Consider the following 24,614-nt stretch of genomic DNA (forward strand, 5'->3'; position numbering starts at 1 on the left):
ATTAAATTAACATTTTTTATTTCCAAGCCTGAAAAAGAAAATTACAGGCCATTTGAAAAAGATATATATATTAAATAAAATGTAGATGAATAGAATTTAGTTATTGTGTGTGTGTGTATAAATTATCCATTGTGATTAAATAGGATTCATATCTGGAATGCAAAGGTGATTTAATATTGGGAAAAATCCGCATAACAAATTACATTATCAAGATCAAATAGATTTCAAAAAGCATTTGGAAAAGCATTCATTTATATTTAAAATGCTAAAAATATAAAATAGAAAAATTTTCCTTTAATATTTGAAACTGGATAACATTCAATGGAGACATTGACATTAAGACAGGTGGAAAACAATGCTGTCCACTGTTGCCATTTCTTCTGGATGTGATTTTAGGAATGCTAGTTATAACAGTGTATCCTATTTGGATACAGAGGTGGCTGTGTAATCTCAGTAGTGTGTACTGCAACCTAGTAGCACTATCTCATAGTGTGCATACCCATATTATTTTATAAGTCTATTAGAAATCCTCTGGAGGATAGCTTCCTATTCTTTTAGTATCTTGAGAATATCACTTAAACCCTCAGGCTGTGTATGCACCTATAGGATGGATAGTATGTCACATTCTTGATATGCCTCCTTTTATTATAATTCTTTTTGATATTGTTTCATTTGTCTTTATATTGCTAATGCGTAACTGCCCTTTGAGAGGCAGGCACCAGAATGAATGATTGAAAGGATGACTAGATGAATGCATGGATGAATGAAAGAATGAATGAATAAACATTGATTAAATTTGCCCAATAATGGAGACCCAAATGCAAAAGTGAGATAGGACCTCAATAAATTTACATTTTAATAGAGGGGAGACAACTTATGTCTGAGAGTGGCAACAGTTGGAGTCTTTTGGTTTGGAAATCACTGGCATGATAAATAAAATCAGAGAGGAGTAACTGCCACCCCCCCCAAAAAAACCCAAAACAACAAAATTGTAAGAATTCTCCCTCTTCATAATTGGATCATAGAATCACTGTGTTGGAACAAACCTCTGAGAGAGGTTAATCCAATCCCCACTTGAGAAATAGTCCCTTCCACAACAAATACCTTCCATGAATGGGGTACCTAGAATTTCTCAAAAGCAGACTATTCTATTTTGGGGTAGCTCTCATCATTAGGAAATATTTCATTAGACTTGTAGGATTTGGAACCTGGAAAGGGACTTTAGAAATCATCTAATCTACCTTTGCAACATCCACTCTTTTTTTTTTTCTGATTCTAATGGGGCCAAGATCATATCTAATTCTTATTCCACATAGACAATCCTTTAACTGGGTGGCATAATGAGGAGAGCACTGCACATGGAATTAGGAAGACATTTAAATGCTGCCTCAGATTATCTGTGTGTCCCTGGTAAAAAATCAATTAATATGAGTCTTAGTTTCCTATCTGTAAAATAGGTATTAATACTAGCATCTACAGTTCAAGGTTATTGTGAGGATCACATCAAGTAATATATACATCAAGGCTTTGTAAACCTTAAAGAGCCATACAATGCTCATTACTACTTCTTACTACTACTAGCTACTTACTACTTACCACTACCACTACCACTTCAAATACTTGCAGGCAGCTATCATGTCTCCCTTAAGTGTTTTGTTGTTGTTGTTTTTTCTATGAATAATATCCTAGTTTCTTAGATCAGAAACTTTGGCCTAAAATTTCATGAACTTCTCTAGTTAACTGCCTTACCTGCCCTTTTCTAGTTGTTCTCTAGCTTATCAATGTCCTACCTAAAATGTGTCCAGAAGTAAAAAGCATACTCAATCTAGATTGCCTATTAGAGGCAGCTAGCTGATCTGGTGGATAGAGGACTGGGCCTGGAATCAGGAAGATGAGAGTTTAAATCCTGCCTTAGACATTTAGCAAAAGTATTATCCATGGCAAATCACTTAGCCTTTGCTTATCTTAATCCACTGGAGATGGAAATGGCGAATCACTCCAAGGTTTTGCCAAGAAAACCTCATGGAAAATATGGTCCATGGAGTCATGAAGAGTTGGACATAACTGAATGACAAGTTTGCCTGTCAGACCTCACCTCCCTAATCAGAAATATGATATATTTCTTTTCTTTTTCATTTTAAATTTTATTTTTTATTATCTTGCAAAACACACTTCCATATTTGTCAGTGTTGTGAGAGTACCCTCATACAAAACCAAGACCCCAAAATAAAATCATAAATACATTGATGTGAAAGATAGTATGCATCCATCCAACTCCAACAGTTTTTCTTCTGGAAGTGGATAGCATTCCCCATCATAAGTCTGTCAGGATTGTCCCAGAGCATTGCATTGCTTAGAGTAACCAAGTGAGATATTTCTTTTAACTGAGCCCAAACATTTATATTCTAGGCTGTCATTTCACTCTCTTGACCATATTGAGCTTGCACTTCATCTAAATGTGTTGCAGTGTAATGGAGTTGGAGTTACAGGACCTGAATTTGAATTCTAGTTCATCTATTTAGTACATGTGATTGTAAGGCTTAAAATTGGGTCTTAGAATTCATCTTTTTGGCTTTTAGTTTTGTCATCCACAAAAAAGAATTTAGACTAGATAATGTCTAAGGACCCTTATATCTGTAGATAGAACTTAATTCCTAAAACCACAGTTGTTCTTCAGATATACAGATGGGCTATTCAGGAACATTGAGTTTCAAAGGGAAAGAGAAGCAAGGCATGGCCAAATTGGACAAGCCTTAAAAGATTTGGGTTTGACCTTATTGGAGAGGAAAAACTAACCAATTTAAATTATTTGTCAGATTAAATTACTGTGTTATTCTCTTTAAGCCTTAGTTTGAGGGACTAGAACCATCCAGTTACAATTCAACAGTTCCATTCAATAAATTTGTATAAATATGTATTAAATTCCTTTTATATGCAAGATTGTGTAAAATACAACTAAGACAAAAGTAAAATGGAGGGGCAGGTTTAGGGGGAATTAAATTAAATCTGTTTTGGATACATTGAATTTGAAATGCTGATGGAAGATCCAGATTGAGATATCCAGCATTTGATGTAGGACCTAGAGTTAAGGGGGAAGAAGGGCTGATGTACACATCTGTGAGTCATCAAATGGAGACAGCATAACAAGAGAAGAGGGTCCAGGACAGAGCCTTGGGGGCACTTCTATTTAGGGGACCTGGAGATGGATGGTGATTGGCAAAGGAAACTAAAACAAAGTGGTCAGACCTGTAGGGGCTGAACCAGAAGGAAAGTATGTGGGAGGAGGGAATGAATGATAGTGTCAAAAAATATCACTGGTTTTCTTATTTAAAAGACCATTTACTAGTAAGCTTTGAGACCTAGATTGCACGGGGCTGAGAAGTGAATGAATGGTGAGGAAGGAGGGACAATGTATATAGATGATTTTTTAAAAGGAGTTTGATGATGAACAGGAAGAGAGATATAGGAAATAATTTGAGGGAATGGCAGGGTTCAATGCAGGTTTTTTTATTTTTAAAAGGATGAGAGTACACCTGGTCATGTTTTGGGGAGATAAGGCACTATTAAAGGAGAAAGACTGAAGATAAGAGAGAATAATTACTGAAAGGGAAACCTCCTGGAGGAAAGGAGGATTTAGGGCCAAGGGAACAAATAAAGATTAGACTTGCTCTATCTAAGAACCCACAGCCAAAAGAGGAATCCTGAATGATGGATGAAGAGCTAGAAAGAGAGGTAGAATTTCTCATCAGAAGCTTGATTTTCTCCACAGATTTGGAGATAAGATTTTCTTTTGAGAGTGAAGGGATGGGTTTGACAGAGCCTTTGAAAAGAGAGAAGTTAGGAATAGTTTCAAGAAGCATGATCAGTCATTCAGGGAAGAATTCCCATGTAGCAGAGAGGACCAATTTGAGACCAGAGATTTTAACTGGTAGCAGAACTGGCTGGTAGGGTTCTATGCCTTTCCCCCAGCAGTACAAGAGTAGGAATGGAGAAGGTGGAAGGTAGGGAAAGTCCAAGATTGAATATTGCCATGGTTATTAGCAGAAGGACCAAAGGGAAAAAGATAGTGAATAGTTGGATTTTAAACTATATGATCAAAGCTGTGAAATGAAGAAAGAAACTTGCAAAAGTGACAGGCTAGGACAAAAGGGAAGGATAGAGGTTTTGGGGAGGATTTAGACTAGGTTTAGGAGGGAGGCAGAAAGCAGATTATGATTGGAGAAAGCAATTTTGGTTTCAGGATCTCAGAGGTGGTACGGTTATGAATAATGATAAAATCTAAGATATGAACATTCTTGTGGGTGAAGTGGAGTGAAGATGTAAATCTTGAAAATTGAGAAGGTTGATGAAATGGGATTCCAGGGTGTGAGAGATGAAGGAAATTGCAAGTTTATTGAAGTCCTCAAGTATGAATCTCAAGGTAGGAGGGAAAAGGAAAATGGAACCATGTCCTCAACTCCTTCATAAAGAAAGAAGGGATTATAGGATGTTTAGCATAGTTTAACTATAAGAGGACTTCCCTATAGATGTTGAAGGGAAATATTTATATTGGTAGATGACACTGTATTATTGTATCAAACCCAGAAACATTGCAAAGACCCCTAAATGGTATCTATAATCATTCAAAGAGTTCTGGTCACCTATCTACACAGGAAAAATAAAATGGATGAAAAATGTTCCAGGGACAGATGCTATCCTACAATGTCTTCTGTCAACAAGAATTTCTGGAGGATCTCACCACATATGGGAATTCTATCTTTTCCATTTAGATTGGGATGGTAAAGTCCAAAGCAGGATGGAACAGCTATAGACTAGGAAAGTCAGATCAAGATTGACTTTCTGCTATCAGAAACTTAGCCAGTTTGCTATGTTGCCAACCAGTCAATAAACCTTTATTAATGTAGCTACCATGTGTGTGCACTGACTATGTACCATGCACTAATGTGCCCACACAGTACTATGTCCCATGAATTCAGAAAATGAAAAGCCCCTGCCTCAAGGGCTTTACAGACCAACATAAAAAGTCAATACATAAAAGGAGCTGAGAAGTAACTGGCACAGGGGCATGATTAGACAGTCCAGAGGGTGCAGCTGGGTAGGAAATGAAGAATGTTGGGCAGGGTGACATCCTTATTTTTTTTAAACTCTCACTTTCCATCCTAGAATCAATACTGTGTTCCAAGGCAGAAGAGTGGTAAGGGCTAGTCAATGGGGATTAAGTGACTTGTCCAGGGTCATACAGCTAAGAAGGGTCTGAAGACAGATTTGAACCCAGAACTTCCCATCTCTCAGCCTGGCTCTCAATCCACTGAGTCACCCAGCTGCCCCAGATGCCTTCATTTAAAAGAGCTTCTGGAAGAGTTACCTCTCTCAGAGGGGTTTTTGGGGCAGGAGGACTGATAAGATGTGAGTTCCAGGGAGGAAATGAACTTTCAAGATGATAGACTTTTCTTGGTTCAGTCTGTAGGAGCACAGCTGAGTCCTAAAATAGAGAGGATCAATACACTGCAACCAGGTTCGCTTCTGCTCTGGGATAGGGCAAGATTATCAAAGCTATATCCCATCAAAGAGTTTGGCTTATTATAATTTACAAATAAAGGATTTCCTTTTTACTTTCAATCAAATCACAAAGATGTTATAACAAAATTAATTCTAAATTAAACAAAGCATATCTTATAGAGCAAACTTATAAAATCAATAGTACTCTTTATCAGACTCGTTCTCTTCCTTTAAGACACAGCTCTAGAAATACTTCCTCTAGGAAGTCTCCCCTGATCTCTTTGACTAGCAGAGATCTCTCTTTTCTTCAGTTGCTCAGGCCTCTCTGGTGTGCATGTCCTATATTTGTAGAAGAGGCTATCTTCTCTTGTCCCTTATTAGCTTTTAACTTAGGTAGCTCAGAGGACAGAGTAATGGGTCTAGAGTTCATATCTGGACTCAGATACATTCTAGCTGTGTGACCCTGGACAAGTAACCTGACCCCTGTCTGCTTCTCTCACCTGTAAAATGGGGTTCTTAATAGCACCTACCTACCAAGACTGTGATGAGGATCAAATTACATAATGTGGATAAAGTCCTTAGCCCACAACCTAGTAGTACTTAATAAATACTTATTTCCCATTGTGGGACCATCAAATGTAATCTACTTTGCTACTAACAGAAAAGTGATAATCCAGGACAATTCTGAGAGACTTAGGAGAAAGATTGATATCCACATCTAGAGAAAGAACTGTGGGAGTAGAAATGCAGAAGAAAACATATGATTGATCACTTGTTTATGTGGGTATTGGATATGGGGTTTTATTTTTAAAAGATCACTATCACAAAAATGAATAGTATGGAAATAGGCATTGAATGACAATATACGTATCACCCCATGGAATTGCTTGTCAGCTCAGGGAGGGGAGAGGGAAGAGAGGAGGGAGATAACATGAATCATGCAACTGGGGAAAAAAATAATAAAAAAAATTTTTAAATACTTGTTTCCTTCCTAAACTATAAGATTCTGGAGGCACAATATTATATTATTTTTTTCCCATCTTTATTTCTCCAATCCAGAATCATTGTCAAAGTCCAGAAGATTTAGGCTCAGGCACCACCACTGAAATATACTATAATCCTCCCAGGCAACTCTCCCAGATTATAAACTGTGGAACAATTGCCATTGTGCCCCCTGGTAAAGGGACTTTATTCCCTGGAAGCCTCCTTCACTCATAGGCTCATCCAGAATATCATTCCCTAGTGTCCCCATTTGTGTACAGATATTCCTTACAAGCTGTGACCCCAAACCTCCAGGATCCAGTGGCCAGCTCTGGGGTGAGAAGCCCCTTCAGCTTGGGCCATTCAGGATGGTCCAGGCATTTGCCAGCCCCCAACTTGAGATCTTAACAGCGTGATGGCATCTGCTAGAGCTGTTGCTCCATAGATATTGTTTTTGAGCCCCCAGTGTCAGCTAGGTCACCACGAGCCATTAAAGGAAGACTTTTGAAAATGACACAAGTCTATTGAGTAGAGTAAGCTGTTGACTTGACCAAATGAGATCATACCTGTAAAGCACTTGGAAAACTTCTAGCTATTATTTAATTGTTTTTTAGGCAGCTAAGGAACCCAGTGGATGGAATGCTGGACATGGAGTCAGGAAGACTAATTTTGAATCTAGCCTGAGACACTGACTAGCTGTGTTATCCTTGGCAAGCCACACTTCCATCTGCCTCAATTTCCTCATCTACAAAATGGAGATGATAATAACACCTACATCTCAAAGTGGTTGTGAAAATGTAATAATATTGGTAAAGCATTTTGCAAATCTTAAAGCACTACATAAATACTATTAGTTGTTTTTCTTCTGAGATGATATTCCTTGGAAACTAGAGCCTGGAACATTGAATGTTGGTATTTTGAACCAGTCCTGTGTTTTCCTCACCTGTGTCCAACTTTTGGTAGTGTCCAACAATGCAGGCTGACACCTGCTTCACAATTTAAAGTCTTAGAAGAGTTGCCTAGACCACTGAGGTTAAGGCCCCAATATGGGCTTCATAACTGTCTGTTGAATTTAATTGAAACAAAACCATTCCAGTCAATTTCCACCTTTAATCCTAAACGCCTATCAATATATGACTACTGCCTAATGTTTGGAATACAGAGCTGTTTTTTTTTTAAAGTCATTTCCCAGGAATGACCTATTTTAGGATTCATAGATGTTTTCTCCTGCAAACTGTTACAGACAAAAGAGTGGTTGCCATAAACTATGACCATGAAAATGTGGGTTCAAGACTGTGAATTGCCCAAACTGTAAAGATAATTTTTAGCGTCTTGATTTAAATGAAGAATAAGTGGTTGCCATGGGAAAAATTCCCAAATATGGAATACCCAAGTCAGCTGGGTTTTATGGAGATTTTAATTAATATAAATGAAGGAATTAAGGACAGTGAGAGAGACAGAGTAAGAGGAATTAATAGGAAAAGGCTAGGGCCTAGGCCAATGGCCGAGGCCTTTCTCTTTAAGAGAGAAAACTAAGTCAGTCTTTAATCACTCACCACAAGATCTTTCCAAGCAAAACTCTAGAGTTCAGAGACCCAGCTACTCCAACTAGTCCGAGCTCCAACTCGGCTACCAAAGCTGAACTAATTCCAGAGCCCTCCAGCTCCTTCCTTTTAAAGAAAATTTACTCTTGTGTCACCTCCCCTAAATTTTTACGTCTACCAATCACAGTAGATGCTTTTCCTAGGACAGCCCATTCTTAGTTTTTAGTTCTCACCTTCTCTGGGTAGATTATATCTTCTGAGTACTTCTCACCTGTAAAAATGGAGACTTGCATCCAGGACTTCAATCCCCAGAAGTCCTTGCTCCACTTTCCCAGAATGCTTTGTAATCTCACTGAATTCTCACCTGGGCTGAGAGCAAATTATTATTTAAAGGGTCTCGGCCTACAATGGGGTCTCTCTCTTTCCTACTTCCGCTTTGGAGCAGACACATCTCTCATGATGTGAGTGAAATTGAATTGGGCCTCTCGGCCCACCTAGCACGTGCCTTTCTTACTTGTATTTTCTTTAATCCTTAACCTTTAGTAAACCTCTAAAAATATAATACTCCTTGCAGAGAGAAACTAATTTCTACCTGCCTCAGTTTTTCCCTAAATTTTAATCATAACAGTTGAATTTTAACTCTTACATACCTCTTTTGTTAAGCTTGCCTTTTGTAAGTTGATTGACCTTTTAGTGATTAATTTGACCCTCATAGGTACTTAGCACCCTTTTGTATTAGATCTAAAAATAGACCTAGCTTAAGGTTTTGGCCTCACTATAAGTATGAGTTAAGTACCTTCATTGTTCACTAAGGAGTTTTACAACTTTATCTTCCCCTAAAGTATGCCTAAGTATGGGTGGAGTAATTTTAAAGTTCTCACATACATTCCTGACTAAGTACCTCCATTGTTTAAAATGGGGAATAGCCTTAACCAAATGTTCTAAGGTAGAGTCTTGAGAAATTTTAAGATTCACAATCCCCCCTGATGATGATTGGGAGACTAGTCTCCCCATTGGTCATTTAACATAATCATCTTGTAGTCCTAAACTCACTTATAACTACACATGCATACAATATTCAATTTTCTAAGAGGAAATTACAGTAGTGAGGGAGGAATAGAAAAGAAAGAAAGCAAAACCAGTGTTTTGCTAGGCGCATTGACAGAAAGCCAAATTAAGGGCATTCCCCTTGGCATAAAAGTGTACAATTACAATAAATGTTCAATCAATCTTCAGTTCAATCAACCATATCCAAAGTTCATTCTTGATCTTCTTGATGTAGTGTGGGTTTTCTGGCATCTTTCTGCAACAGTTCATTCTCTGGATTTAGGAGTTAGCAAGCCTCTTCCTTGAAGATCTTTTCTTGAACAAAATCAAAATCTTGAATTTTATATTAAAATACAATCTCAAACAAAAAAAATCAAAAATCTTGGATTTTAAATTAAACTACAACACCAAATTATTTTGCTTGTTTATTTTTCTGATGACTGCCTTTAAATATTTAAAAATTTTTATAGACTTATTTTTTCCTAATTACATGTAAAAACAATTTTTAATATTTGTTTTCCAAAATTTTGAGTTCCAAAATTCCTCCCCCATCCCTTCTCCCCTCTGGGAAACAGTAAGCAATTTAATGTAGGTTATGCATGCTTGATCATACAAAAAACATTTCCATATTGATCATGTTGTAAAAGAAGACCAAAAAAATCCACAAAAAAGGTGAAAAATAGTATGCTTCAATATATATTCAGACTCTATTAGTTCTTTCTCTGGAAGTTGGTAGCATTTTTCATCATGACTCTTTGAGAATTGTCTTGGATCATTGTATTAAAGTCATTCACAGTTGAATTGAAGAATATTGCTGTTATTATGTACAATGTTCTGGTTCTGTTCACATCACTTTGCATCAGTTCATGTAAGTCCAGGTTTTTTTGAAACCTGTTCATCATTTCTTCTATCATAATAGTATTCCATTACAATAATATACCATAACTTGTTTAGCCATTTCCCAATGTATGAGAATTTTCGATTCTTTGCTACCACAAAAAGAACTACACTATGCATTTTTTTGTGTAGGTAGGCCCTTTTTTCTTTTTTGAAAAAATTTCTTTCAGATACAGACCTCATAGTGGTGTTCCTGGATCAGTGTACGTACAGTTTTGTAGATCTTTGGGCAGAGTGCCAAATGGCTTTACAGAAGAGTTGGATCAGTTCACAATTCTACCAACAGCTGCATTTCAATTCTTATTTTTTTCTCCTAGCATCTACCAGAATACCATTGCTTTGTACCTTTTGCTCAGAGTGATCCCTCAAGTTCATAGACCCATGTATCTAATCCTGGTCTGTTCAAGAAGCCTCCAGAGGTTTCCAGCAGCTACAGTGCTCACAAACCTTTCCTGCTTACTTTCCCATGTAGATTAGTTTTCTAAATTATTAGAATCCCTCCAAGGAGCCCAGATTTGTTTCTAGTGGTGTTCCTTATTTGTAAAATACGCATTCTCGGTACTTTTTATGCTTGAAATAAAGCAGTCAGATTTTCTGCCTCAACATTTTCTGAACACTGGTGATTCTGAGGTTCCTTCTTTTTGAACTGTCTCCCCAATTTTTTTTACATTTATTACTTCTCAGTCTTCCCCCAGGCATTGTCTGACCCCATCTTTCCCTGGTGCCTTCTTCCATTCAGTTATCTATTTTCTTCATTCTTCTTTTAACTGATACATTAATGTTTTTGTATTTTAAGTGATAACTTATAAATGCAGAGCTCCTTCATTATTTTGTTCCTTAGCTATACTGAATCCCTTCCTTATTTTCTCTTGTAATTTCTTATGCTAATTTAATTCCTTTCTTATATGTCTAAATATTTCCATTATCCATTTTGGGGCAGCTAGGTGGTGCAAAAGATAGAGCAGAGCACCAGGCCTGGAGTCAGAAGGACTTGGGTAGAAATCTGGCACTTACTAGCTATTGATCCTGGAAAAATCACTTAACTTTGTTTGCCTCAGTTTTCTCATCTATAAAATGAGCTGGAGAAGGAAATGGCAAACCACTCTAGGAGCTTTGCCAACAAAACCCCAAATAGGGTCACAGAAAGTTAAACATGAGTGAAATAATTGAACAATAATTATCAGTCTTTTATTTATTTTTTTTGAAAAATTTATTTAATTAATTGATTTAGAATGTTTTTCCATGGTTACAAGATCCATGTTCTTTTCTTCCCTCCCCCCAACCCCTCTGGTATCTGGCAGGCAATTCCACTGGGTTTTTACACGTGTCATTGATCAAGACCTATTTCCATATTATTGATATTTACACTAGGGTGATCATTTAGAGTCTATATCCCCAATCACATCCTCATCAACCCATGTGATCAAGTAGTTATTTTTTAAAAACAACAATCCATTTCATTGTGCTTTTAGAAATTCCTTATACTATCTTTGATGCAAGGGTTGATGCTATTTCAACCTCCCCTTCATCAAATAGCATTTTTTTGGCCTTGGAGACTGTCATGGGGCTCTTCTTTAATTTGCTAATTATTATGGCAGTTTTAAACTTTTTGGTGAGTATTTGTCAGTTTTGCTTCTTTTTGTCATTTCTTTGTATTTTTGAGAAGGCTATTGAAGAGGTATCCTTGCTTGTGGTATTTCACTTAGCTGTTTTCCCAGATATCTCTTTGTTTCTTCTGAGCACATATAGATGGCATAAAATATTACTAAAAATATTTAACTCAATTTGGATTTTATTGGGTTTTCCTACATGCAGGTATTCACCTTGAAAGATAAGTGTGTGCAAGTAGAGGCTGAAAGATCACTTGATGGGGATATTGTAGAGAGAATTCCTAATTGGGTATCACTTGGACTAAATGGCTTCTCAGGTTTCTTCCAAGTTTGAGTCTGTGGTTCCTAGTGTAGATATTATTACTTATTAAAGCTAATCTATGAAGGTTCAGAAATTGATGAGACACAAAGCAGTAATTGATATTGGAAGCTGACGGGAATATGAAAGAAAGAAATTGACTAAGACTCAGAAAATGAGAAAGGCAAGATCAGGGTTTTGGTTCTTTAATATTTCTGTAAATTAAGGCAGGGGCTATGGTCAAAGAAGTTTCCTAGGCCAGATACCTAAAAGGTATTAATTAAATCAGAGAATATTAGAGACGCTTTAGAGATCCCAGGATTATAGAAGCATAGATTTCCTAAGGCTTGGAGGACCCTTTATTCAGTCCCCTTTTACTGATGAAGAAAATGAGAACCAGGGTAGTCCAACCCCCTCATTTCAGAGGAGACTGAGGCCCAGACAGGGAAAATGATTTGTTTAAGCTCCTTCAATGTTGCTAGTAGTAGAACTGTGACTAAAAACCACAACATTACTTTTCCATTTATCTCTCCCTTCAATAGATGTTTGTTAAATTGTTGTTTTTGGAATGAATTACTGAGTTTAGGAATCAGAGAAGTTGAGCAATTAACTAAGGGAGTCATGGAGCTGCCTGGAAGAATAATTAAGCTTCAGGAGAAAGGCCTGAAGGACCAGTTTTAGGGGTCTTTATTTCTCAAGCTAGGGAACATCTAGCAGCACCAGGATTAAAAGTAAATCTTGAAGCAGCTAGGTGGCTCAGTGGATAGAGAGCTAGGCCTGGAGACAGGAGGACCTAGGTTCAAATCTGGATTTAGACACTTCTTAACTTCATGCCCCTGGGCAAGTCACAATGCCTAGTCCTTACTGCTTTTCTGCCTTAGAACCGATAACTTAGTATCAGCTCTAAGACAGAAGGTAAAGCTTTTTTTTAAAAGAAACCTTAATTAATATGACAAAGTAAATATAGACATCTGTTAAATGGGACAAAACCAGACCCCATAACTATACTCTATCTCTGTGGAGGAAAAAACTACTAAACTGTCAGCTCCATGGGGATGGGGGCTGTCTGAGCTTTTCCCACAACTCCCTCAGGGCTCTACCTTGGGCCCTGCCCACAAAGGGTGCTTAGTACAAGGTGTTGATTTGAAAATAGTTTAAATTAATGTTCTATGACTGGGCATATGTAATTTTGTAAGTGTTAAAACTGATGCCATGGTTTGTTAGCAGCAAAATTAGCTTTCCTCAGAGAAAAACTGGACTGTTTTTGGTGAGTGAGAAGACATGAGATCATGGCCCTCACAGCAAAGAAGGCAAAGAGAGAAGTTGAGCTGCTAGTCAACTCTGAGCTAAAACCCCCCAAACCCAGAGAATTATGTTTTCTCAATTAACAAGCATTCATTTTCTAAGTATATAATAAATTCAACATGCTGCTTACCAAGCTATCTTTCTTATATGTGGTTCCTTTTGGCTTTCCACTTCTGTCCTCTCTTATGCATTTCAAAGACGTTCTAATGACTCTTTTAATTTTTCCTTCCTTCCTTCCTTCCTTCCTTCCTTCCTTCCTTCCTTCCTTCCTTCCTTCCTTCCTTCCTTCCTTCCTTCCTTCCTTCCTTCCTTCCTTCCTTCCTTCCTTCCTTCCTTCCTTCCTTCCTTCCTTCCTTCCTTCTCCCCTCCCTCCCTTCCTCCCTCCCTCCATTCTCTTTTACCTTCCTTCTGTCCCTCCCTCCTTCCTCTCTTATCTTCTGTCTCAGAATCAATATTGGTTCTAAAGCAGAAGCCTGGTAAGGGCTAGGCAGTCAGGGTTAAGTGACTTGCCCAGGGTCACACAGCTAGGAAGTGTCTGAGGCCATATTTGAATTCCCAGCTCCACAGCTGGCTTTCGGTCCACTGAGCCACTTAGCTGCACCCCCCCCCCCCCCGCCCCAATTTCTTTCAGTACAATAGTATTCCATTACATTTGTATGCCATAATAAACTGAATAAATTCTAAAGAATTTGTGCTGCTGGGAGCTACTTTGATCTAGAATAAAGAATCCTCCTCTACCCATAGGGCAGTAAATTCCAAGATCTGTGGGCTCTGATGAAAGGTTTGAGTCTTTGAACAGAATCTCTTGGGACCACCTTACAATATATGACAGCAGCCGCTAGGTGGCAGCGGTAGAAGCAGATCTGTGAAGGTAAAAGAAGAGTGTATTTCTTCCCTTCCTCTGCCTGAGACTCTTTTCTTAATGTGATACTCATTGGATAGATAGGGGAAACAGTAAGGACAGTTCTGACCTTTGCCACAATGCTGTCTTGGGGATCCTATTGTAAAGCAGATCATAGGTGCAGTGGGAAAGCACTGGCTCTGCAGTCAGAAGACCTGGGTTCATATGACTCCTCTAATGGTTACTACCTGTCAAAATAAGTAATTTAGACCTTATGGGCAGCATCATCTCTAAAATTAAGAAGTTAGACTAGATGATCTCTCAGATTTCTTCTAACTCTGTCATTCTTTGAAATATATTTCTAATGAAATGTTTTATTATTAGTGATTGAGTGCCTGACCAAAACCATAGTAAATTCATTGGATTTAAAACCAGAAACCATAAACTTCAAATTCTCTATTTTACAGAAGAAAAATTTGAGACCCACAGAAAGAGAGGAAGGGACCTTTTCAAGTTCAGATAGGTACCAAGTAACAGAGCAAGGAGCTGAAGTCATTATTGGTTGCAAATATATTATCAAAGAATTCTAGATAGGGTCAAAAATTTATAAAAGCAAAGGTTCATCTATGACAAATGTCCTCCATCACAAAAAATGGGAAAAGGATGCTCCCAGACCTATAAAATGGAAATAAGTTTAAGATATACATTGCAGTGTAGTACAGTAGAAAAATACTGCAATCAGGATCAGAAGACCTGGATTCAAATTCTGACTCTGCTACTTACTATCTGATCTCAGGCAAATCTACATAATCTTAGGATCAAAATTTCATCTTCTAGAAAATGTTGGGGGAGGACTAGATGATATCCAAGGTCCCTTTCAACTTTTAGTCTATAATCCTATTATACAGGAGACTCCAAAATACAATAAAGTATATGAAGATTATTTGAAGAAAGTGAGCATATTGAGGGTAGTTCCATTTCAAAAAAGACTTAAAGAGGCTAGAAGAATTATTTTCAAATATATGAATCCAAAAGAAGAAACAGATGATGGATAACGTTATGAAGAAATGTTTAAAAATATTCAATAGTCAGAAATGCTAATGAAAAAACTCAGATATCAACTTTCATTCATTAGATTTGCAAAGAGAGTTGAAAATGATAAGATGCAATCTTGGTGCAGGTGTGGAAAAACAAGTAAATCATCAGATTTTTGAGAAAAGCATAAGAGAATTATACAATAAGAGCTACATAATCTTCATGAGCTGATCCCACCACTAAGGACTATTTTAAAAGTATATTACTGGGGGGCAGCTGGGTAGCTCAGTGGATTGAGAGCCAGTCCTAGAGATGGGAGGTCCTAGGTTCAAATCTGGCCTCAGACCCTTCCCAGCTGTGTGACCCTGGGCAAAGTCACTTGACCCCCATTGCCTAGCCCTTAATACTCTTCTGCCTTGGAGCCAATACACAGTATTAACTCCAAGAGGGAAGGTAAGGGTTTAAAAAAAAAAGTATTTTACTGGTGAAAAAAAAAAAGAACCATCTTTCCTTTTCCTAAGGAGGAAAAAACTGCTATGAACAACTTACGTGTCCAATGATGGAGGAACAATTCCACATATTGTGGTATATAAATATACTGATATTCTATTGCACCATGAGAAATAGCATAAATGAAGATCACAAAGAAATATAAGACAGAAGAAGTAAGTGTGAAGAAAACTCAACCTAGAGAGCAGTGTCTAAGTCTGTGACTTCAGGAGGCAGACCCTGGACCTCTAAGGCTTCCAAGGGAAGAAGGTAATGGTATAGTGTTGCTCATGCTTGTAGGTTCAGGCCTTGGCAGGGGTGGGAGGCAGCTCCCTTAGAACTAGTCTGAGATGTCTCATCTGTGAAGTTGCAGTTTTGGAATGTATGATGGTCTTTGCCAATGATTGCCCCCTTCTAGCTTTTTCATTGAACATGGTGAACTCTAGAATGATATAATTTATGTCCTTTGCAGTATGATGCAATGGAAAGGGTCTGAAGACAGAATATGGGTCTGAATTACAACCCCATTATATTTCCTGTGTGATATTGGGCTAGTCAAATCTCATCTGTGACAAAGTTAAGTAAGTTCTAAGGTCCTTTTCTGCTCTAAATTAATATTAACTTTTTGACCTTGGGCATGTCATAACCTCTCAAAATTTGTTTCTCCATCTGCAAAATGTGAGGGGGTGGACTAGGGGATGTTGATGTTCCTTTCTAGATCTAAATCTATGATATTGATTCTTCCCAGGAACAAGAATGTGTATGTTTTCACAAGATTTCATGGAATTTATTGTTGGAAATTGGAGATTATCTATTTCAACTATCTATCCAATGTAAGGGAAACTCCTTTTCCCACTAAATCCTAAATATTTGAATGGTTGTAATTTGAAAGAACTATTAGATGTGTTCTACTTGGCCCTGAAGGACAGAAATATGATTACTGGGTCCTGTTAGAAAGAGGCAGATTTCAGATCAATACAAGAGTTTCCTAACAGAGCTGTAGGGAAATGAAGTCAAAGTTTCTGGTCACTGGGGATCATCATTTGAGGAATGCTGGATGACAACCGGACAACTGGGAGGGTTCATGTTTCAGGTGTGTGTTGAATCAGATAAATTCTGTTATTCTTTACAGTATGGTTTGTACTGTGACTTTGACTCTATGATAGGCCTGATCAGAGTTAAGCAGAAATGATCAAGGAGCTTTTATTGAAAAAAAATTTTAAGCCCTATTTTGCTCCCACTCCCCTTGTGGAGGAAAAGGTAATATTCCAAGTAGACTACAAAATAGTGTGGAAGTGCATTAGAGGGGAGCAAAGTTGTATGCACGATCTGGGGGTAGAGGGAGGGGATTATTACCAACTGGAAAGGTTATGGAATGTTTGGTGCCTTGAGGTGGCATTTGAGCTGACATTTAAAGGATGGGTAGGATTTCAACAAGAGGTATGGGGAGTGGGAGAACATTCCAGACATAGGGAACAGCACGAACAAAGGCACAGAAGCTGAAATGCTCTTAGTCCCATTTGACTAGTGTGTAGAATACAAGGCTGAAAAAGTAGAGTGGCACCAGATTGTAGAGGGCCCTGAATGCCAAGCAAAGGAATCTGAACTTTCAATACAGGTGATGGGCCACCATTGAAGGGTTTTGAGCAGGTGAGTAAAATGACTAATTCTCTGCATAAGGAAAATTAACTTGTGTGTCTGAAAGATGGAACTGAATGGGGGAGAGAATGGAGGTGGGAACCAATGGGTGGGCTATAGGTAACTTAATCTGAGGAAGAACTCAATTAGAATTGTCCAGAAATGATCATTTGAAACTTTCTTTTCACATATGGCAGCTTTATATTCTCTAGATCTTTTCCTGGATCTGAGGTACAAATTCTTGTACTTTTCTTTTTAGTACCAGGTGATTAGTCCTAACTGAAAGCATAGGTAGGATTCAACATGGGTGGCCAGTGTTCCTCCATGGATCATTCCTCAAGAGTGCAGGCATCCAGCAGCATTTTTCTCTCTTCCAGAGGAAAAGAAATTCCAAAAACAACATTCTATGGTAGAGGTTCCATAAGCAACCCCACAAGTTTATTTTCATATCTATTTCCTACCCATTGGGTAGAGTAATTTCCCAGTGACCCTAGTTTGTGGAAGTTGGGTCCTGAACTAGTCTGTATTAGAGAAAAGTTGGAATAAAACCTAGGTTTAAAACTGCTTATTAATTTACTATTTGGAGGATCTTGGGATCTAAATTTACTTATCTATAAGATGAAAGCTTTGGATTACATGATCTCCAACATCCTTTCCAGCTCTAAATGCCATAATCCTATGTAATGGGCTATTTTTGGTAATGAGTTCCCCAGCACCAGAGTTTTCAAGTGCAAGCTGGCTGATCGTCTGTCAGATATCATTTACAGAAGACATTTATGCTTTCGGAAAGGGGCTGGACTAAATTATCTGAGTGAGGCCCCTTTCATCTTTGGAGTCTATAGATCTGTCTTTTAGGGTTTTGTAGCAGTAGTTGAAGTGGTTTATGATGAGCCTTTGTATCATGGTGGTAGTAATACTCTTATCACAGGAGAGGGGGAGAGATGTACAATTCAGAGGTTGAAGTAATAGGACTTAAGATGTGGAAGATGAAGAAGGAGAACAGTCATATTTCAAAGTTTTGAATAAGAGAGACTGGGTTAGTGCTATAGATAGTGAAATCCAATAGAAGTTTTCTTTTCTTTTTTAAATTAAGGTAAATATTTTCTATTACGTGCTTCACAATGAAAAAAATTAATTTGCTTGATACATTAAATTACTCAGTTAACTTTCTTCCCTTCCCCCCATTAGAGAAGATATCATTTGACAAAAAGATGTTTGTATGTATAAAACCATATCACTTATTTCTGTTTATAAGTTCTTTCTCTGGAGGTGGACATACACAAGTCATTCTTTAAGCAATATTTCTGTTGCTGCATAGAGTGCTGTTGCTGCATAGAGTGGTCTCTTGATTCTTCTTGTTTCAGCCTTGGTAATTTAATTTAGGTTTTCCCACTTTTTAAAAAACCGTTCCCTTCCATTTTGGAATCAATACTGTGTATTGGTTCCAAGTGGGAAGAGCAGTAAGGGCCGGGCAATGGGAGTTAAGGGATTTGCCCAGGGTCACACAGCTAGGCTATCTGAGGTCATATTTGAACCCAGGACCTTCCATTTCTAGGCCTGGCTCTCAATCCACTGAGCCATCTAGCTGCCCCCAGCCATATATTTTAAAAAATTAACCTGCTTGTCATTTTTTATGGTGTACAACTTTTTTAGCCATTCCCCAATTGATGGGTATCCCTTCAATTTTCAATTCTTTGCCACCACAAAGGGAGCTGCTATATTTTAGAACATTATTTTCCATTTCCTCTGATCATCTTAGGAAATAAACCTACTAGTGTTATTGCTGGGCCAAAAGATATGCACAGTTTTATAGCTCTTTGGGCATAATTCCAGATTGCTCTCCAAAATGGTTGGACCAATTTACAGTGCCACTGACATTGTGTCAGTGTCCTCATTTTTCCATGTCCCCTCCAACATTTGTCATTTTGTCCTTTTATCATTTTAGTCAGTCAGATAGGTGAACTATCAGTTGTTTTGATTTGGTTTTCTCAAATCAGTAATGACAGCATTTTTTCATATAGTTATATGTAGATTTGATTTCTTCATTCAAAAATTGTTCATATCTTTTATATATTTATTTAAACCTTTACCTTCTGTATTAGAATCAATACCATGTATTGGTTCCAAGGCAGAAGAGCAGTAAGGGCTAGGCACTGGGGGTTAAGGGACTTGCCCAGGGTCACACAGCTAGGAAGTGTATGAGTCCAGATTTGAACTTAGGAACTTCTGTCTCTAGGCTTGACTCAATCCACTTGGCCAGTTCATATCTTTAAAAAAAAATTAGCTAGTTAATTATGATGAACAAACTTGACCCTGAAGAAGAAAGATGAAAATGCATCTAAGTCACTTCTTTGCAGAAATGGAACACATTATTGGGACTTGATTGATGGATGTGTTCTCAGTTTTTCACAATTGCTTCCTCTCCTACCTCCTTTGTCTTCTCCCCTCTCTTTATTTAGAGACAGATTCCTGGGTAATAGAGGGGGAAGGATGGAAAATCAAAGTGAGGTGAAAAACATCAAAAATATGTTTTAAAGAAATAATAAAAAATAAAAATAAAAAATAAAGATAAATACAATTTTGAATAGATTGAGTTTGAGGGATAGGTGGTACATGCAATTGAAGTTTTATATGCAATTGTAAAATACAGATCTGGGACTTAGAGGAGGAGAATACAAGATGCTGGAGATAAGATTTCTTTGGGAATCATCTTCCTTGAAACCACAAGAATGAAGGAGATTGTCAAAGTTGAGTGAAGAAGGAAGACAACTAGGGACAGAACTTTGAAGAATACCGATAAGGTATTTAAGGGGTCAGAAGGAGCTACTGAAGACACAGGAATAATCAGTTAGGAGAGTCAGAAGAATGTGAAATCAAGGGAGGACATGGTTAACAATGTCAAATGCTGGTGAATTTGAGGCTGATGACAGAAAAAGCTATTACAGAGGGTACTGATGCAATCCCCAAAACTGGAAAACACATTTGACAACAAGGCAGTTTCTGTTGACAATTGAGAAAAAATTTCAGTGGAATCATGATGATAAAAGCTATACATAAAAGCTATATATAAGATTGTGAAGAGTGGGTGGTAGAAGTGCATATAAGGAAAAAAAACTTTTTTTAAAAAATAAGTTAGGCAGTAAAGAGAAAGAGATGGAATGAATAGTAGTTGTCGAAGAAAGCTAAATTGATGCTAAAAAATTAAGGGAAAGACTAGGAAGACCTGAAAATATTGGTGGCAGACAGGAAAAGTGAAAGAGAAAAGGGTGATTGTTTAAACAGGGCCTTGGAGAAACGTAGGAGGCTATGGGGTCACAGATACAATAGGAGGATTTCCCCAGCTGGCAACGTTTTGGGCAATTTGATGAAATTAATCACAAGCATTTACATTAGGGCATCAGTCCTACATAATCTTGTTCAGATTTTATGCACAATTTCAATATTTGCTTAGAGGCTGGGTTGGCTGGTACCCACTGATGCTTCGATCCAATTCCACTTTATTTAGGTTTTGCTGTTTTTTAGGTCGAAACTTAGATACCTATCGTATACATCCGAGGGAACCCATAGTGCTACCCTTCTAAGTAGTTTTGACTAATTAGAATTTAAGTAAGTCATCATAGCACTCTCACATATTTATGTAAATAATGCAGGACCTTGGCCTGGGTGGCAGTCTGGATGCCTAGTTAGAAATGTGGAATTTATATGGAAATGCCCTGATATGAATTGATTTTGAACATTCTTAAAGTGCCCACTGGCAGGCAAAATGAATACCATGAATCTAAAAAAATGGAAAAAAATAGTTCAATGCGGTGGGGGTAGAGGGTGAGGTAAAACTTTTCTATTAAATTTCCTTACTTGGGGCTTATTGGAAATTTACATTTTGGGCTAATTTTTGAACGAATACAACAAATATTAAATGCCTGGGCTAAAAAGAGCACTGTGCTAGAATTCTGGGGACCATACAAAACTTAAACAAGGTCTCTACCTTGGTCTAGTCAGGGCATCCGCCACTCTCAAGGATTAGGCCGATACACCAATACACTGCAATTCGAGTTGTGTATTGGCGAGGTGAGAAGTGCAGAGTAAGGAAGGTGGGGGAAGTCGAGGTGTGGGAAGGTAGGTCATTGCCGGAGGGCAAAAGGGAAATCAGCCTGGAGAATTTAGAAGTTAAGTTGCATATAAAGGAATAGGCGGTATTCAGCAAGTGAAATGATTATTAGGCAAATAGATCCTTGTACTAATTCGCTTTTGGTAAACTTTGGTAAGGTTGTGCACACCCACTAGCGCTTGGGCACTCACTGGTTCATTTTTCGAGGGGGCACGTGGGGGGTGGGGAGGAAGCTCATATCACAGATCTTCTGGTCCCGGGTGCCACGCTCTCACGCGGAGGAGAGTGTTAGCATTCGCAGCCTTCCCCCAAGCGCTGCAGGAGCGTCTGCCTTCCTGCACCTCTTCTCCCTCCCTGTTCCCCGGAGACCGCTGGATCTCCATTTTCTCTGTATCCTCGCATACCCCGGACTGGGGCAGTAGGGGCGTGGAGTGATCCGTACATAGTCCCCAGCCCCAGTAGGCTCCCGGAGTCGGACCCAGCCAGCCTTGAGCCAGCCTTTCACCACCTGCCCTGCGGCTTCGAGGAGTCCATTTCTGGCAGCCGAGGGAGAGGATGCCTCCTTCCTTTCCTCCTGACCTCCCCACCGGCTGGGTCGCGGGCCCGGTGGCCGGCCCTGGCAGGCCTGGGCTTCATGCAAGGACAATGAACCCCGCGGGAGCGGGATAGGGCGAGGGCGCCTGCGTGACCGGAAGTGCCCCCCTTTCTAAACCCGGAATCCGAGAGGCGGGGGAGCCCGGGGGAGGAGCGGCGTGGGGGGCACTCGAGAGGCCTGGCGGGCCGACGGCGCAGGCGCCCCCGCTTGGTCCCCCGCCCGGCTCTCCGCTCCCTGTTCCCCCTCCCTTCCCAGGGTGAGGAGAGGGGAGGAGCCGGGATCCGAGGCGGGCACTTCCGGTGCCCACGCGCCGCGCAGCTCTCGCGGCCGTCACTTTGTGTCTGAGCCCGGGCCCCCCCAGGACCGCCGAGTCTGGGCTCCTGGCCCCGGGCCGTGCCTCCCTTCCCTCCCACTTCTCCCCTCCCGCCCCCCAGCCCGGGCCTCCCTGGCTCGTCCGGCCCTAGGCCTCAGGATTTGGGGCTTTCCAGTACCGGCCCTCTCGGAGCCCCAGCCCAGCTCTCCGGGCCCGGACCCAGGAATCCTCGTCTCCCAGCCGGACTGGGCGGCCACCGTCAACCCCAGAGTCCGTCCGTCCGGCCTGAGGGAGGGCGCACAGCCAGGCCCGGGACCCAGGGGGTCGGGGTCGCCCAGCCCCGAGCCCCGGGGTGAGTCCGGCGGGGGCCGCCTAAGTCGGGCCGCGGCGGGGCGGGGCTCTTGGAGGGGAATCCCCCCTCCCGCGCACCTCGGGTGTCCGAGGAATGGACTTCAGGCCGGGGAGGGGGGAGCGGGAGCGGGGAGGCCCCCAGGCAGGCGCCTTTACGTCTTTTCCTTTTCTTCCCTTTCCTTTCCTGGTTGGGGACAAGCCCTGGAGGGTTTGGGGGAGCGGCCTAAAGGCCAGGCGAGGTGTGTTTCGGGGAGCGAGTGTGTGTATTTTGTGGGGCTGGGTTGGGGGCGAGTCGAGGACAGGGGAAGGGGTGCGGGCCACATCTGATCCTCCCTGGGGTCAAGAAGCAGCCGGTGGGAGGCGGGGGCAAGGCCAAGAAGGGCCTTGGCGGAGAACGTGCAGGTGCCACTGGCCCCAGGAGCGCTAGTGGGGTTCGTGTCTAATTGCTTCTTCCTTCCCCAGGGCTTCCGACTCTCCAAGATCTTGGGCAGGGGTTTCTTGAGCTTCATTGCTGTGGCCGGAGAGCCCTCTCATTTAGGAGAGCTTTTTCCTTAGGCTCTGTAGGCCCTTTGTGAATCTGTAGGCCAACTGCCTGCCAGGGCTCCTTTTGGTGGACTGGGAGGAACACTACTAGTTTAGGAGTCGGGAAACATGTATTCTTAGGAGCCACTAACTCCGAGGGTCTTTTTAACCTTTCTCTGGGCCTCAAGTTTTCTTGATCAGTGAAAGGGTACCCATCAGTGATAACATTTTTTTAGCCCTGCCTACCTCACTGGGTTCTTGTGAGGATCAAATGAGAAAATGTATTTGGAAAGCACTTTGAATAGTTAAAGGCCCTATATACATACAAAGGATTGATAATTCTAAGAGGATTAGCCCGATTATGCTAACTTAAACCAAACCAGTGGAAGTGGACATACCTCAGTGGAAGAAAATGGTGCATACTCCATTCCCTAAAGCATGGAGATAGGAAGTGGTAAAGAGCCGGAAAACTGATTAATTTTGGTTTGCACACTAGAAAATCAAAATAGATAGAGAGCTGGCTTTGAAATTAGAAAGACCTGAGGTGTGAGTCCAGATCCTGACATATACTAGCTGTGTGACCTTGGTACCTCCCAATCCCAGACAGCCCTCTACCACTTTTAAGCTTCAAGAAAGATGCCAACCTAAATTGATAGGAGTCTTCTCACTTAGAAATCCCCATACAGATTAAATCAGGAGTCCATTCCCTATCCCTGTAAGTAAAATCGGGTATCAAGCCCAGTGGGGTAGAGAGAATAGACTAAAACTGAGTATAAGGTCTTTTTCAGTCAGTGATTCAGGTAAATATGACCTTAAGTTGCTAGCTATATTCCCAACATATTCTAATGTATGAACAAAATTGGTAGTTCACCTTGACTGCTTTTGGGGTTCAATAGTTAAATTTTAGTCACAATCCATATTTATGATTTTTCAGTCTCCAAAGCTTTTGTTGGAGGTGGTAGACTGTTGAGGAAGGCTTGTGGATTTAAGGAGAATGAAATTAATTGCTTTAAGAGTGAATTGGGAAGAGACTTTGGTGTGGTGAAAAATGCATTGGATTTAGGGTTGAATTACCTGAGGTTGAATCCCAACATTACAAATTAATAGTTGTCTAACCAATAGACAATTCATTTAACCTCTGCCTCAGTTTCTTTTCTGTAAAATGGAGTTAGACAAGATCTCTTTTTACAATTTGGAAAAAATGTTTGTGGATATGAGAGTTGCTGCACTAGCTCTAGGTTATGCCCTAATCTTTTGAAGGTAATAGCAGGAGGAATAACAATGAAGAGCTTTTGGTAGCATGCAGTAGTGCAGTTCTTAGGTTTTTATTTTCCAGTAGAGAGGAAAGTATTGAAGAATGAGGAGCTGTTTTTGTTGTATATGGTCTCAATGCCCGCCTCAACAATATTTGCTAGTGGCTAGAGACAAAGGGGAGAATTGAGATTCTAATGTTGACTTCATTTTTAAGGAAAATAGGGGAAATGATAGCAACTTGAGTTCATATGGAAGGGGACCTAGAAACTGAGGACAAAGGCATGAGC

At 39.9% G+C, this 24,614-nt stretch overlaps 1 protein-coding gene across 2 annotated transcripts in view; it reads left to right on the forward strand.

The window, feature by feature from the left end:
* Positions 1-24,614, forward strand: part of ZNF316 (zinc finger protein 316) — a 130,861-nt gene that overhangs the window by 61,843 nt on the left and 44,404 nt on the right. Inside the window, exon 1 of one of the 2 annotated variants that reach the window (XM_016424217.2) lies at positions 22,681-22,790. The exons of the other annotated variant lie outside the window; for it this stretch is intronic. The gene's annotated coding sequence lies outside the window, so the exon portion shown is untranslated. Of the gene's footprint in view, positions 1-22,680; positions 22,791-24,614 lie in introns of those variants that run through there. 2 annotated transcript variants of the gene reach the window in all.

This window comes from Monodelphis domestica, chromosome 7 (assembly GCF_027887165.1).
Source record: "Monodelphis domestica isolate mMonDom1 chromosome 7, mMonDom1.pri, whole genome shotgun sequence".
Lineage (NCBI taxonomy): Eukaryota > Metazoa > Chordata > Mammalia > Didelphimorphia > Didelphidae > Monodelphis > Monodelphis domestica.